Source organism: Pseudonaja textilis, chromosome Z (genome assembly GCF_049901715.1).
Source record: "Pseudonaja textilis isolate UNSWEBS1 chromosome Z, rPseTex1.2, whole genome shotgun sequence".
Lineage (NCBI taxonomy): Eukaryota > Metazoa > Chordata > Lepidosauria > Squamata > Elapidae > Pseudonaja > Pseudonaja textilis.
In genome coordinates this window covers 112,325,259-112,341,571 of record NC_142008.1, presented here as the reverse complement: position 1 = coordinate 112,341,571, position 16,313 = coordinate 112,325,259, and the positions used below count along the sequence as shown (strand labels likewise).

Sequence of the window (16,313 nt, the reverse complement as noted above, 5' to 3'; positions counted from 1 at the left end):
ATTGGTGTCTCCCATCGGGCGTGGTCAATAGGTTCTAACACGCCTTGCGCAATTAATTTGTCCAGTTGCTCGTCAATTTTGGATTTAAGAGCAAAGGGAACTCGGCGTGGCTTTAGGCGAATGGGTGCTATGTCGGGGCGAAGATTAAATGAAATAGGGGACCCCTTGTACTTGCCTAGGCTTTTGTTGAACACTTCTCGGAAGTCGTGGACGAGAGCCGCCCTCCAGTCATTGTCTTCAGTATGATGGATGCCAGACATTCCGATTCCTAATGGCGTGAACCACTGAAGACCCAATAGACTTGGCCAGTCTCGGTCTACGATGGTGAGTGGTAGAATTGCCTTATGTTCCTTGAACGAGACCTGCACATGGCGGGTACCTGCGACTGGAATCCGGTTGCCTTGATAGTCTTTCAGTATGAGTCTCTGACTGCTGAGGTCTTGGCGTCGGATGTTGGGGATTAGCTGTTTGAGTGTTCTCCAGGATACCATGGATAGTGATGACCCAGAGTCGACTTCCATGTTGCACGGTTTGTTTTCAATCGTGACCTCTACTCGGATCTTTTTAGCATCAAGTGATAAAGCGTGGCCAATGGTGATGGTTTGATGAGCCTCCTCTCGTCTGGGGGTGTCGTTAAACTTACGGGGACTGCTGTACCGGTTCCACTGGTTGCTAGGGTGGTACCTCTGTGTGGTGGCATTGCCATCATTTCTCTTTGGGCTGCTCCCTCTCCGTCTGGGGCTGGAATTTCTCTTGTTTCTGCATACCTTCACGATGTGTCCCCATTTCTCGCAAAAACGGCATATGGTGTCTAAGAATCTGCATTCAGATCATGGATGGTTTCCCCGCATCCGGCGCATTGGTAGTTGGATTTGCGACCCCGCTGGTCCCGTTGCTCACGTTCTGGACCGGAACCTGTGGACTTCTTCTTCCTCGGTGTCTGAGGATGACTCGACGTCTTCGTGATGGGTGGTTGATGTGTACTTTTCTGAAGGTTTCCCAGCATTGTTGGTGGGATGGCGGTTGGTCCCGCTGGTTCGATGCATTCGTGCTGCCAATTTACGAGTGGCTTTGGCTGCTGTGGCGTCTGCTATGGCATCTGCAAGCAAGATGTCTCCCTTGGCCATAATCTTGCTCTGGACGGTTGGGTCTCTGAGGCCAAGGACGATGCGATCTCTCATGGCTTCTTTGAGGTTGGCGAAGCCACACAAACCACCCAGGTTCCTCAGGTCTGCCACAAAATCCCCAACGTTCTCACCTTCACGTTGGTCCCTCTGGTAGAACTCATGCCTGCAAATGAGAGTTGGCACGGCTGGGGCGTAATGGTTGTGCAGGATAGGAGCAAGGGTGTCCCAATCCATGGTTTTAACTTCAGCTGGCTTGGCTAAGGCTTTAGCCATCTTGAAAATGGCTGGTCCACAATGGGTTAGAAAAACGGCTCGTTTCTTGCTGGGCGTGGCATCTTTGAGGTTGTTGGACTCCAGGAACATTTGAAATCTCTCCATGTATGAATCCCAATCTTCGCTAGCTGGATCGAATGGTGCGGTTGGTATAGCGCTGCTCGCCATGTCACCGTCGTTGCGCTCTGTCAGCCACGTGCTCCTTCAGCTAGCTCAATTCAATAGCTTCTGTTGCCTCCGCATCCCACCCTCGTCGCCAGAGTTAAATCTGGGAGGATGGTTCAAGAACGGAGGCAAGACTCAGATAGCAACAACAGCTCTTTATTTGTGACTTCAGATCTAAGCAACTAACCGCAGCCGCAGCAGCCCCTTATATAGGGCTGGCTGTGGCTAGACAGCCAATGAAGGCGATTTGAGTTTGCTGCTCTTGGCAGGGCCAATCGCGGCAGCCCGTTTACTGGCCAATCGCATCAGTCTATGGCGACCAATCACGATCGGCTTTCAGCGGGCCAATCAGATTTGCAGGCTACGAGCCTGCTAGTCTGGAACAGTTTAGACTCTCATTCTTGTTTTGTAGATTGAGTTTTTGAAATAATAAAGATGCAAAGATGCTGAAGGGGGGATCTCTGGCCCCTTTTTCAGCAGAGATAAACAGAACAATTCACAGGGAGGCAACAGGAAACTTTTTGTTTTTGTTTTCCCTTGATGAATGGGATTTCAGGCCTACTCCTAGTTAATTAAATACACTTTCAAAGTTCATTGCTTTAAGAGAAAGAGGCATGTAGATAGTCTTGCACTGGCAATTCAAACAGTTATATTTTTACTATGTAGACTCAGATTTGTATTGAGCATTCACTCCTGGCCCTCAATATACTTCTGCTTCTATCACAGGAAATAAAATTGCTTCCATTCACAGGAGTTCAGTTATAAAAAAACTAAGTTACTGTACTTTTAAAGAAGGAGTCCAGATTAGCAATTTGGTGAAGAGGGAAGAGGGAAGGAGGGCCAGCGGGGGGAGTAATCATTCTGCTTCACACCCTGACTGCAAATGTCTGAAGACTGACTCACAGCTCCCAGTGCTCACAACCATGGAAGGATGGGATGAATCTCCCCATCTCACTGCCTTACCTTCTAGTAAGGATGGGTCAAGTCGCAGATCATTAAGCGCTTTTGAATAGACCGCTTTACCGAGGAATGAGCTTTTCTCTGGTGTGCTGGTCAATGATGGAAGGAATCGGAAATATCGAGTCCTTTTTTTAAAAAAAAACAAGTTTTATTGATTTTACAAACAAACAAACAAAACAAAACCTCATTAAACATTAAAAACATAAAACCTCTTTCCATTGTAAATCTTTACAAGGCAGGTAACACATTGCTTTATATCACCTACTTATAATTTATCCCATTTCCATATAAACACGTAAATTCCCTTTACCAAATTCCACATTGTTTCTCTTTAATCATTATTCAATCATATTTCTTTTCTAATTTATCTGCTATTCAATCATCACATTTATATTTTCCTCTGTCTTGTTTATAATTGTTCTCATCTAGTCTTCCTCCGAGATTTTATTATTTAATTCTTAATTGGACACACACACATTAGACATAAACATAAAACCATAAAACTTTCTTTTAGAAAATAACTTGGCCCCAGATTACCTCTTTTTGTATGGACTTCAATTGAATTCATGCTCTTCTTATATACCATTACCTATCTTGTTTACCATTCTATATTTATTATATAACTCCTCTCCACTTTTGCCTCATCTTAATTCTGTTTTATATATTTAATCTTGCTTTAAAGAAAAGATTTTTTATATCTTTTGTCCATTTCTCCATTTACATCTGTCTCATTTCCAATATAAAAAAGAATAGTTTCCCCTGGAATCACTAATCAGAGTATGATGCCTTTCTATCATTCCCCTAAATTAAAATTTAAAATAACACCTAAATCCCAATCAGATTCTGCTTAGTACATTCTACTATTTCAGAAACCAATACTACAATAATAAATCCATAACAGTCAACACATTAATCCATTAAACTCTATATTTAAACTAATATTTTAAACATTCCCTTTAGTATTTTATTAAAACTTAAAATCATTCATTATTAAACATTTTAAAGTTATACCTTAATATTTTAGTCTTTTATTAGATCTTAAAAAGTTCTGATTATCTACTTATAATACAAATACCACTATTACAATACTCATGTGTACTTTGCAGAATCCCCCCTTTTTTTAAGAAAATAAAACCCATACATTACCCATTATCCCTAAAAAAAATTTTCTTTTCTCCATCTTGTTTTATACCTTTGTAACTTTTTCCCCCTTTTCCCTTTCCTTCTTAGCCCGCCTAAACTTTTTACCCCCTCCTCTCCAAACCTCTGCCTTCTTGGTTTCCCCTTTCTGTTGCATTCCTCTTTCCTTTTGCTTTCTAGCATTCTGTTGTTTTTGCATCTTCTTTTTCTCTTTCATAAATATTTTTTTATTTCTTAAGTCCTTCCTTTTCACTCCTCTCTTTCTCCTTTCTTTCTTAGTCACACCATTTAATTCATTAAAAATGGCTTCTTCCTCCTCGGCTTCTTCCAGCTGTTGTTTAATTTGCTGATACATGACAAGCGCCATATCTAGGAAACAAAGGGCTTCTCCCATAACATCTTTGCCTTCTTTCCTTATTTTTAAATATTGTTTTTTTAGTTCATCAAGAGATAGAACCATTTTAAACTGTTTCTTCTTCTTTTTCTGTATCCTCTTCTTATTATTAAGCCAATCAGTTATTTCCAAACTTAAAACAGTTCCCAAAAGTCCCAAAATCCCGCAGTCATCAAACAGTCCAGGCAGAGTACAAACTTCTTCTTTTTACAATTTCTCTTCTAGGGGTGAAGTCAAATTAGGGAAAGAAAAAACATCCAGTCTGTGCTTTAAATCTTTTTTAGAATTAATTTCTATTCTCTTTATCTTCAAGGCATCTCCTCCAGCAAAGTCTTAGAGTAAAAAAAATTTTTTCCAAGCCTCTCCCTTCCCACTAATAACAAAGGAGTTTAGGTTTTACCTTCTATTAAAAGGCAGGTTTCCCTTGTCCATTTGTTAATTCCATAAGGGAGGGAGAGTAACTTTCCCTTTTCATCACTTTTCTTCACCGCTGAAAACATCAATCGGGAACATTGTAGTGCCCAGAAAAAAGCCAATACTTTCCCAGGTGTTGAATATGTCCTTAAGGTCCCAGTTCGACCAAGAAAAATATTTCGTTTTAAAACTCCTTCTTCTTCCTCCTGCACATTCTTTATCCAGTTGCTGGCTTCTTTATGGCGGCCATTAAGACTGCTGCTCCACTGTCTTGAGAGAAGGGGGTTATTGCCAGCTGGGGAGGGGGTTTGCGATACCTCTCAACCCCTGTCCGGATCCCCCCTTTCTTCAGCTGCCCCAACAGGGCAGCCTTAGCCTCCAAATCTGTCAGGATTGGAGGCACCAAGGCGGCTAGCACAGCAGGGATCGCAGAGAAAGCGAATCCCTGCTGTCACCGAAGCCGACAAACCGGAAATTGGAAATATCTGAGTACTTTTGAATTGAGTGTTTACTGAGGAATGCAGCTCTTTTCTGGCTTGCTGGCAAATCTCTTGTTGTGGCAACTGTTTTTGCAATGTCCTGCGAGGAACTGTTGTTCAGCTGGCTGTAACATTGTTCCATTTGTACTTCAGTATTTGAGCTATGTAGGCATAAGCTGAAAAATATGGCACACTTTGCAAGTCACTATATGTCAGTGTCTATTTCAATTACTTTTTTTTTTTTTTTGGTTTGCTAAAAACTAAAAATTTAAATATTTTCCCTGTTGGTAAAGTTTACAAGAGTTCTTTGTTCCCTTGAAAAATTCATCACTATCTTTCTTGATTTAAGTGTCTGCCTATTTTTTCAGTAGTTTTTATTTTTTCCTCTTAGATCATTAAAAATTTAAAAATTTCTGAAGAATTTAAGTAAGTAAATTATATATTTCAAATGTTTAGTTGAGAAAAAGAAATTGAAAAAGATATAAAAATTGAAAAAAGAATTTAAAATTAAACATGATATTTAAGGATTGAAAAAAGATTAAAATTTGAAAAAAGAATTAAAAAATTAAAAAAAGAAATTAAAAAAATTTGAACAGGATTTTTTTCTTTTAAAAAAGACAACCATTTCACGTTCTAACATTAGAGTGGTATCGTCTGCCTATCTGAGATTGTTGATATTTCCTCCAGCAATCCTAATTTTGTCTTGTGGTTCATCCAGCCTGGCATTTCAGAAGATGTACTTTGCATATAATTTAAATCATCAAGATGACAATATATAACCTTTAGAGGTGGTACTCAGTGGTTTCTGACCAGTTCTGGAGAACCGGTAATGGATATCTTGAGTACTTCAGAGAACCGGCAAATACCACCTCTGACTGGAAATTTTACAGAATCCTTCCCCTGCCACACCCACCAAGCCATGCCCACAGAACCGGTAGTAAAATAATTTGAATCCCACCACTGATAGCCTTGTTGTACTTATTACCCTATTTTAAAGCAATCAGTTGTTCCATGTGCACCTCTAGCTGTTGCTTTTTGGCTGACATGCAGATGTCAGACCTACCCAGAGGTTGTTGACAAGGGGTTTCCTGGTCAAGAGCCACTTTGGTGCTGAAATGCAGATCAAATAACAGCTAATCAACTCAGGATGACCCTGTGAGTACAGCAGAGCGGCACAGAACACACCTGGGCAGCCTGGATGGGGAAAAACTTATTTTTTAGGGAAAGCATAGCATAATGGGTGGGTGGGCTCACCTGAACCTCGCTGACCATCCAGCAGCCACCAGTGGACTTGGCCCAATCTCATCCCTTAGGAAAGAAAGCCCCTCGACTCCATTTGGTAAAAGCAATGAGTTATTTTACTAAAGGTGCTGATTGTAGCAATGTCAAGCCAGCTCTGAATTCACCCACATTTGGAAGGTATAAAAAAGCTTCACCTACAATAATACACACACAGAAACACATGTGACCAGTATGTTTCCAGTCAAACAGAGCTCGCCAACAGGTTTTGAGAACATTAAAAAAAATGGGGATAATCTGTATATTTCTCAGGTTGCTTGGGCTTGGGATGCTGGTACAAACAGGATCTGACAGGTCTTTATCATCTGTTGTTTCCCCTCCTGATTTCCCATCACACACACAAACACACAAACAGAGAGCTTTATTGCCCTCCTCCCCTTTCTGGCCTTTGATGGCAGGAAACAGGTGAGGTGCCCAGCTGAATCAGGCAGAGCTGACATGAGCCTTGTCAGGTGACAGGTATGGAGTTTGGGTACTCCCTATTCTGTAAGAACTTGCCAAAGATTGTTGTGATCCACATAATGAAAGGTTTGTCATGGTCAATGAAGCAGAAGTAGATGATTTTCCAGGAACTCTCTTGCTTTCTCATAATCCAGCAAATGCAGGAAATATGATCGCACTTTCTCTACTTTTTCAAAAAAATCATTTGTACTTCTTAGTTCTCGGTTCACATACTGCTGAAGCCTAGCTTGTTGCATTTTCAATATAATCTCGCTAGTGTGTGAAATGGGTGCAATTATATGGTAGTTTTATGCAAACTAGAATTTATTATATATTTATTAGAAGCAATCTGGCTTAAGAAGCTTTCGCAATTAAGTTACAGAGCTTTTTTTTTTCCCCTGCTGGTTCTTTATTTTGCAATTCTATGTTAATTTTATTTCAAAAATCTACCTCTATTTTAGAATGATTGTTATGTTAATTGTTTGATACTGGCCTACAACTAAAATAAAAAAGTGTTTATATTTTCTTTTTTTATAAAAACATTCATATGTATGTTTTTGTAAACATACAATTATGAATTATTTCTGAGCCTTCATTTGTTCATCTTTGATTGCCTCTGTTTCAGGTTCATCCTTTTTTGAGAAGAGTGAGCTTCAACAACAGTGTTGGTGAAAAGATCTCCTTTGATAAAAATGGAGAATTCATTGGTGATTTTGATATTATCAACTGGATCACATTCCCGAATCAATCTTTTGCTAGGATCAAAGTTGGAGTGATAGATCCCACAGCTCCAGCAGAGAAGTTCTTCAATATTTCTGTAGATTCCATCGCATGGCCATTAGGCTTTAATAGCATTAGTTTTTTAAATCTAGATTTGTCTGTCTTCATTTAAATATCTATATTGATGAAAGTCTCAGAGCATCATTTCTGACTAACCTAGGCACAAATTGCCTGGTGAAGGAAAGGTATCAGTAAGATGTTTTTTAAAAAAAACTTTTCTAGGGAGAAGGCGGAGCCACGTTGCTGCGATACAGCTGCAATCTTGGGGCTCTGAGATTGCAGCTGATATCTTCGTCCCTGGTCGGTCCTATGGATCTAAATCGTCCCGTAGAGACGATGATTGTAAGGGGCGCGTTCTGCTGATCCCAGGGACATCGCAAAGTCCCTGGCTGATCCAGAAGAAGCCCTTTTACCATCGGCGGAGAGGCAGCCCCCTTGGCTGCTGAAGCTGTGGCAGCTCCGGAAGAGAGAGAACGTGCATCGGCTGGTGAGAATTTTTTTTTTTGGGGAATTCAAGGACACTCTAAAATGAGAAGAATCCTGTAAGACTTAGGACAAAAACTGATGGAACTGATTTAGCGGCGATTTCTTAGAGAGAATGTCAAATTGAGGCTTGGCTTTTTACTTTTACTTTTGTTTTCATTGAACTTCTATTGTGATCTAGTAACTGTAACTAGACTGGTTTCTCCTTTTATATTTATCTAATTCTTCTTTCTTTTTTCTCCCTTTTTGAGAATAGAGGCTCCCTTTAGTAATTTTTTTTTCTTTTAAATATATATATATACATGTATATTTCCCTCTTTTTCCTAGGCTTTTTGGGGAAAGAAGGGGGAGTGGACTAAAGAAACTTTGTAACACTGCCAACTAGAGGCCTGAAAATACTTTATTGAAAGTTGAAAAAGTTGTGAAGGAATTCTTTCTCAAGGACACTGGAACTTGATTAGATAGAGGGAAGAACACCGGAGAATGTTTTAACAGGTGTTCTTTGAAATTTCTATTATTGAGTGCTTGAAGTTTGGCTTTGGAATTTGTGGAGAAGCCATAATAAGAGCCTTGGATAACTAAATAAGATGCAGTGTGTTCTTTTTCTTATCTTTCTTTAGCTGTTTCATCCCTCCTCCTCAATCCCATAGTATTTTGTAATATTTGTATATTCTATTTTCTTTTTCTTTTCTTTTTTTTTGACTTTATTTTTAATTTTTAAACTTACTTTTTTTTTTTTAAAGGAAAGCCTCAGAATAGCTTTTCTTTTTCCTTTTGTTTATTGGGATTTTTGCCTTTTCTATTTTTCATTTTCATTTTTATTTATTTTTATGGTTATTTTTTTTATTTTTTGAGATTCTACAATTGGACTAGGGTGTGAAGAACCTGAAGAATTCTTTCTTTTTCCTTTTTTTTTTTGATCATTGTTTTTTTAATATTATTGGGTCTTACTCTCTCTTTTTTTTTTTTTTACTATTCTTAATTTTTATTTTTGAATCATAATTGGTCATCTTACAATAGGATTAAGGTCTAGAAGAACCTGAAGAATCTCCTTCTTTTTTTTTCTTTTTAATCTTCTTTTTCTCCCTCTCTTTTTAATCCTGGACTCTTTATTTTTTATTGGCTTTTTTTAAAATGTTTTTCTTCTTCCCAATTGGATTATAATTGGCTACCCTACTGATTGGATTAAAGGAGCTTAAAGATCTTGAGTTATTCAAATGAGTAAGAAAACTTTACCTTCTGGCAGTTCAACTTCTGCTCCTGCTTCTCCATCAACTGGAGGACGACTATCAATAATGGCGAAGCAAGATAAAGTACAAATGGATCTAGCAACGATTATACAAGGAATACAAGAACTCAAAATAAGCATTGACCAAAGAACAGAGAGTATTGAACAAAGAATTGCAAAGACTGATGAAAAAATTGAAAACTTTCAATAGATGATGGCAAAACAGGAGGAGAGACTCCAAAAAATTGAGGAGAAAGATAAACAAAGAGATGAGACAATTGGAAATATTGTTAGCAAATTAACAACGGTGCAACAAGATATAAATGGGATGTTGAAGTGGGAGATGGATAGGTCAGAATTTTATCTCAGATTTCAAAATATTGAGGAAGAAAAAGGACAGGATTTGGTGGCTGTAATGATAGAAATTCTGGCTGGAGCCTTGGAGATAACAGAGGAAAAGATGATGGACGGAGTAGATGAGATATATCGTGTTTTTACAAGATATGCAATGAGGAATAAGCTACCAAGGGAGATTCATGTCAGATTTACTAAGAAAACTATTAAAACACAAATATTACAAGTCGCAAGAGATAAGGGGCTGAAATATAAAGGTAAAGAGATTATGGTTTTAAAACAAGTCCCCAGAAGAGTGAGAGAGATGAGAAGAGAATATCGATTTTTGACCAAAAAATTATTGGAAAAAGACGTGAATTATAGATGGTTGATCCCAGAAGGATTAATGTTTATATGGCAAGAACAGAGACACAGAATCAACTCAATTGAGAAAGCAGAAATATTCCACAACAAATTTTTGGAAGAAGAGAAATAGAGACAGAAAAAGAAACCTTTGCAATTGAGCCTCAAGAAGACCAGATGAGATCGGGAAGGAAGAAGGTGCGGTAGGTGGACAAATGGAGACCAAAGAACAACGTGAAGTAAGATCCACAAGAACTGTTAGACCTAAATATAAAACATAACCATGGAGGAAAAAAATTGATTTCTATGAATATAAATGGATTGAATTCAGCTATTAAAAGAAGAAAAATCTTTCATAAATTAGAGAAGTTAAAATTTGAGATAATTTGCCTACAAGAAGTACATATTAAAAAACAACATCAACGATTATTGGTAAGACCAAAACTGGGGAAAATTTTTACTTCCTTGACTAACTGTAAGAAAAGAGGAGTGGTCCTGTATATTAAAGAAACTATTGTAGCAAAATTGGTTTATACTGATGAAGATGGAAGAGTATTAATGGTTGAAATAGTGGATAACAATATAAAAATATTACTTGTTGCAATCTATGCTCCGAACGATAAACAAGAAGAATTTTATAAAAAGTTACATATGAAATTAATTGGACTGGACCATGTCAATATAATTATGATGGGAGATCTTAATGGAATTGTAGATAATAAATTGGACTATACAGCAACAGCATTAAAACAAAATAGAAAGACTCTCCCTAAATCCTTTTTAAAATGGTAGATGAATTAAATTTAAAAGATATATGGAGAGAAAGAAATGGTAAAACGCAGCAATATACTTTTTATTCAAATAGACATTTATCATGGTCCAGAATAGATATGATTTGGACCTCATCAGAACTAATATCTAACATTCAAGAAATAATATAGAAACGGGTATATGGGCAGACCATAACCCTATGACAATTAAATGGAAAGGACAAAGAAGAAGATTTAGATGGACATTAAATAACACTATCTTAAAGGAAAAAGACTTTACACAATGGATGGACAAAGAATTGGCCTTCTTTTTCATTAAAAATAAAAAGAAGATACTTCAATGCAGAATGTTTGGGATACAATGAAGGCATATGCAGAGAGGATTAATAATGGACTATACAAAGAAAAAAATATTAGGAAGAGGCAAACTATTAAAGCTTTAGAAGATGATTATAAAAACTGGAAAAAGAATTGCAGAATATGCCACAGAAAAAGATATTAAATTCAAAATGGATATAATTAAACATAAGATGGGTCAGGCGGAGAAAGAGGAGTTGGCACAAAAATTAGAAGTGCCAAACAGAACTATTTTGAAGATGCAAATAAACCAGGTAGGTGGCTAGCATACAAATTGAGAAAGGAGAAAGAATCTAGGAGAATAGTACAGTTAATAGATGATAAAGGTCAAATTTGTTATGGTAACAAGGAGAAAAGATAATTATCCAAGACTTTTATGGACAATTATATAAACAGGAGGATTTTGATGAGGAAAGAATTAAGCTTTATCTACAAAATGCTAACCTACCCAAGATACCTGAAGAGACTGAAAAAATGTTAGAAAGTACCATAACAATGATGGAACTAACGGAAGCATTTAATAGGCAGAATAATGGAAAAGCACCAGGCCCAGATGGGCTCCCGGCAGAATTTTATAAAACATTACAAGAATCGTTGAGCATTCCATTGTTAGAAGTTATGAATGAAGCCATGTTAAATAAGAAAATACCTAAAACATGGTCAGAAGCTTATATCACACTTATTCCAAAAGAAGGGGCTGATCCATCACAAATTAAGAACTATAGACCTATTTCTTTACTGAATGCAGATTACAAAATCTTTGCTTCCATCTTGGCAGAAAGGCTCAAAAGATATCTAAATAACTTTATTCATCCTGACCAGAATGGATTCCTGCCAAGGAGACAAATTAGGATAATATGAGGGTAATTCTGGACACTTTGGAATATTACGAGGCACACCCTGAAAAACAAATGGCTTTGGTATTTTTAGATGCCCAAAAAGCATTTGATAATGTGAATTGGAGATTCATGTTTTTGTTATTGGAACAGATGGGCTTTGCTAGAAAATTTATTCAAGCAATAGAAGCCATATATGACAAACAAACGGCGAGAGTGATGATAGAGGGAGATTTTACAGATTCTATTAATATAAGAAAAGGCACAAGACAAGGTTGCCCATTATCACCTTTGTTATTTGTATTGACTTTGGAAGTGCTGAATAGAAACATTAGAGAGGATCCAAATATAAAAGGAATGAAAATTAAGAAGGAGGAATTTAAATTACAAGCCTTTGCGGATGATTTGGTTTTTATTTTGGAAGATCCTCTAGGAACAGCTTTAAAGCTACTGGAAAAGATAGAGATTTATGGTGAGATGGCCGGTTTGAAAATAAACAAAGATAAAACAAAGATCTTGACAAAGAATATGTTATTAAAACAAAGAGATGAATTGGCAGATTTATCGAAAATTCAAGTTATTTAATAAGGTCAAATATTTGGGGATATATTTGACGTCAAGATGTACTACATTGAAAGAGAATAACTATATCAAACTTAAACAACAGATAGCATCTGATTTGAAAAAATGGGAAAATCTACAATTGTCATTGATAGGTAGAATATCAACAATCAAGATGAATATTTTACCCAGAATTTTATATTTATTCCAAACCATACCAATCAGGCTTGGTAAAGATTACTTTGAAGAATTAAATAAAATTGTGTTGAAGTTCATATGGCAAGGTAAGAAAGCCAGAATAAAATTAAAACTCTTGCAAGATGCTAGAATTAGAGGAGGTTTTGGCCTCCCGAATTGGGAGTTGTATTACCAAGCTGCAAATTTAATGTGGGTTAAGGATTGATAACATTAAGAAAGACTAGATTGTTGACTCTAGAGGGGCATGATTTATTACTGGGATGGCATGCTTTTCTGTGGTATAAGGGAACCAAATCACAGGGCTATTTTAGAAGGCATTATATAAGGGAGTCTTTATGGTTGAATTGGGAGAAAATTAAGAGAAAATGTTACTTGAAAATCCCAGTCTGGTTATCAACTATTGAAGCTTTTTCGTATCCTATAATATATGAGAAGGAACAAACAGTTAGATATGGGGAAATATTGGATGAAAAGAGTGAACTTAAAACAATGCAAAAACTAGAAGAACAAGGCATAAAGATGAATTGGTTTTCATATGCGCAAATACATTCAAGGTATCTTATAGATTCTAAAGTGGAGGGATTTTATGATAAATTGACTGATTTAGACAGGATCTTGACAGGTACTGATGAAAAATGATTAAAAATTATACACTTATTTGTTGGAAATTTTATTAGACGAGGAACAAGTTAAAGAAATGATGATTGTTTGGGGGAAGAATTTTGGATATGGGATTGATTTGGAGAATTGGGAAAAATTGTGGTCTCAAAATTATAAAATGACAATGTCAACAGCTTATAAAGAAAACTTGTATAAGATGTTTTACAGGTGGCATTTTCCCCGACAAGAATTGCAAGAATGTTTAAGAACAAATCTGAAAAATGTTGGAAATGTCATCAGATGCCTGGCTCATACTACCATATGTGGTGGACTTGTGAGGACGCTAGAAAATATTGGACTAAAATACGCATATGGTTGGAAAAAATGACAAAGACACATATAGACTTGAAACCAGAGATTTTTTTATTGGGAATCTTACCGGATATATATAATAAAAATTTGAAGTATCTGATTGTAAATATATTAACAGCGGCTAGGATTGTATTTGCTAAGAACTGGAAGAGTGAGAAAATTCCATCAGAAGAAGAAATTATTAAGAAAATATTGATTGTGCTGAAATGAGCAAATTGACATTTGAAATCAGAGAACAAGAAGATAAACAATTTTATGAAGTTTGGGATCTTTTTTATCAATGGTTAGATAATAAAACATAATGATAGAATATTCAGATTTAGCATAAAAAAATTTTTTTTCTTAATATTATCTTTATAAAACATTATTAAGGTAGATTTGGTATGATCTTATGATTTATTGCAAAATAAATTAAGCAAACTATAGTTATCTCGTTAAAATATGAATTAACAAAATTAAAAATGATTTTTTTTTTTTTTTTTAGTGATGATATTAGGTTATACAATTGTTGATTGATAATATGAGCTATTATGTAATATAATTATACTGGTGACTAGGAAATGGATGCACAAAAAAAAGTGGTAAACCAATCGATGCACTGTATGTAAATTTATGAAGAAGGATCTTTTTATGTTTTTGTGGTATGTTTATGCTTATTTTGTTATGTATGTTTATGTTTATTTTGTTATTAAAAAATAAAAAAAAATTATTAAAAAAAAAAACTTTTCTAGCAATTGCTATTGAATGTTTTATCCTTTCCTGGCTCCCTGTTAATTATGGACAATGGTTTTCATGGTTTTGAAGTAAAAGCTGCTAGATTTCCTCAGTCTTTTGACCTCAAAATTCAGAAGTTGTGAAAACCAACTTTAAGTAACCAGCACAGAAAGTGATTATCGAAGGCCATAAATAAAATTATTGTTGATATTTAATTAATTATAATTTCAGAGGAATTATTTCTAAAATTATAACATAACATTACATTTTTTTTAATCTGTTCATTCCATGTAACTCTCCAAACACTTCCTTTCCTCTCTGTAGCTTAAAATACTCTTTTTCATTCTTTGGTAGGCATTACCTGTATCTTTGTGTAATGATCCTTGTAAGACAGGACACAGCAAGGCCAAGAAAGAAGGACAGTTGTTTTGTTGCTATGATTGTCATCTATGCCCAGAGGGGAAAATATCAAAGGAGAAGGGTAGGACATTTTCAGATAAAACCCTATGTATATACACTGTCTACAATCAACTGTATCAATTGCACTGTGTTCTTTTTCAGACAAGGATGACTGCTCTCCATGTCCTGAAGATTAATATCCAAATCCTGGCAAAAATATGTGCATTCCAAAGCGGATCACTTTTTTGTCCTATGAAGAACCCTTGGAGATCAGTTTGACTGTTCTTTCTCTTTGCTTTTCTTTAATGACAACTTTGGTAATCACAATCTTCATGAAACACAAAGACACTCCCATCATCAAAGCCAACAACCAGAATCTCACTTATACACTTCTAGTTTCTCTCCTCATCTCTTTCCTTTGTATCTTTCTATTTGTTGGGAGGCCCAATATGTTTGTTTGTCTCTTTTGACAACCAGCTTTTGGTCTCATCTTTTCTCTTGCAGTTTCTTGGGTATTGGCCAAAATTTTTGTTGTGGTTCCAGCATTTATGGACACCAAACCTGGTTCCAGGCTGAGAAAATGGGTGGGGGGAAGGATGGTCAGCTTCATTCTACTATCCTGTTCCCTTGTTCAATTAAGTTTTTTTGCTGTGTGGCTGATAACATCCACACCATATCCAGATTTTGATGTTCTTTCAATGTCTAAAGAAGTCATCCTGGAGTGCAATGAAAACTCAGTCATGTTCTACTGTGTTTTGGGCTTTATGGGTTTTCTTGCTCTGGTTAGCTTTTCTGATGCTTTTCTAACTAGGAATTTACCTGACAGTTTTAATGAAGCCAAATTCATCACCTTCAGCATGTTGGTCTTCTGCAGTGTTTGGCTGTGTTTTGTTCCAACCTTTCTTAGCACAAGGGGAAAATATACATTGGCAGTGGAGATCTTCTCCATGATCTCCTCCAGTGCTGGGTTATTAATGTGTAGCTTTCTTCCCAAGAGTTTTGTCATTGTGATGAGACCTGAACTGAATGATAAACATCAGCTCATAAAGAGAAAGTTTTAAGAAATCTTTATGTTTACCTGATATTGTTTATATGTACATTTTGGAGAACTTCTCCACTTTGACATTTAAGTCTGAGAACAAGATTTGGATCGCTTGAAAGTGTTGTTTTCCTTCTGGAAGGCAATTATAACCAGGGTCTATAAAAATATAAATTACAGCACCAAATAATGTATTGACATATTTGTTGACATTATTGATATACTGTCATATTTTAGTATGTTATGGCGAGGTCTGACTAAATGAATCGATTAAAAGTGAATTGTAAATTTGTCTGTACTGGTCATCTTAATACATATGCATTGGAATGTGTAAAAAGAAGTGCAGTTAAATACAAATGAGAATTTGTTTAAACAGGAAGGTTTATGATTTTTTTTTCTGACAGAGGGTATTCCCTGATGCACACTGCTTGTAGTCATCACCAACAAAACATGGAGTAAATTCAAAAGTTGGCCATATGCCTTCTTCTCAATTCAAAGGTCAAAGAAATCTCTGGTACAAAAAATAATTCTAGTAAATTGAACTTCCGGTTTGAGTTCCTTCGGCGACAGACAGAAATCCCTGATCAT

The 16,313-nt window shown here is 36.2% G+C and overlaps 1 long non-coding RNA gene across 1 annotated transcript; it reads left to right on the top strand.

The window, feature by feature from the left end:
- Positions 1 to 14,646: 14,646 nt before the first annotated feature.
- Positions 14,647 to 14,912, top strand: LOC148124277 (uncharacterized). The gene is made up of 2 exons (XR_015740442.1): positions 14,647 to 14,768; positions 14,849 to 14,912. It is a non-coding gene; the product is annotated as an uncharacterized LOC148124277 (long non-coding RNA).
- The last annotated feature ends 1,401 nt before the right edge of the window (positions 14,913 to 16,313 follow it).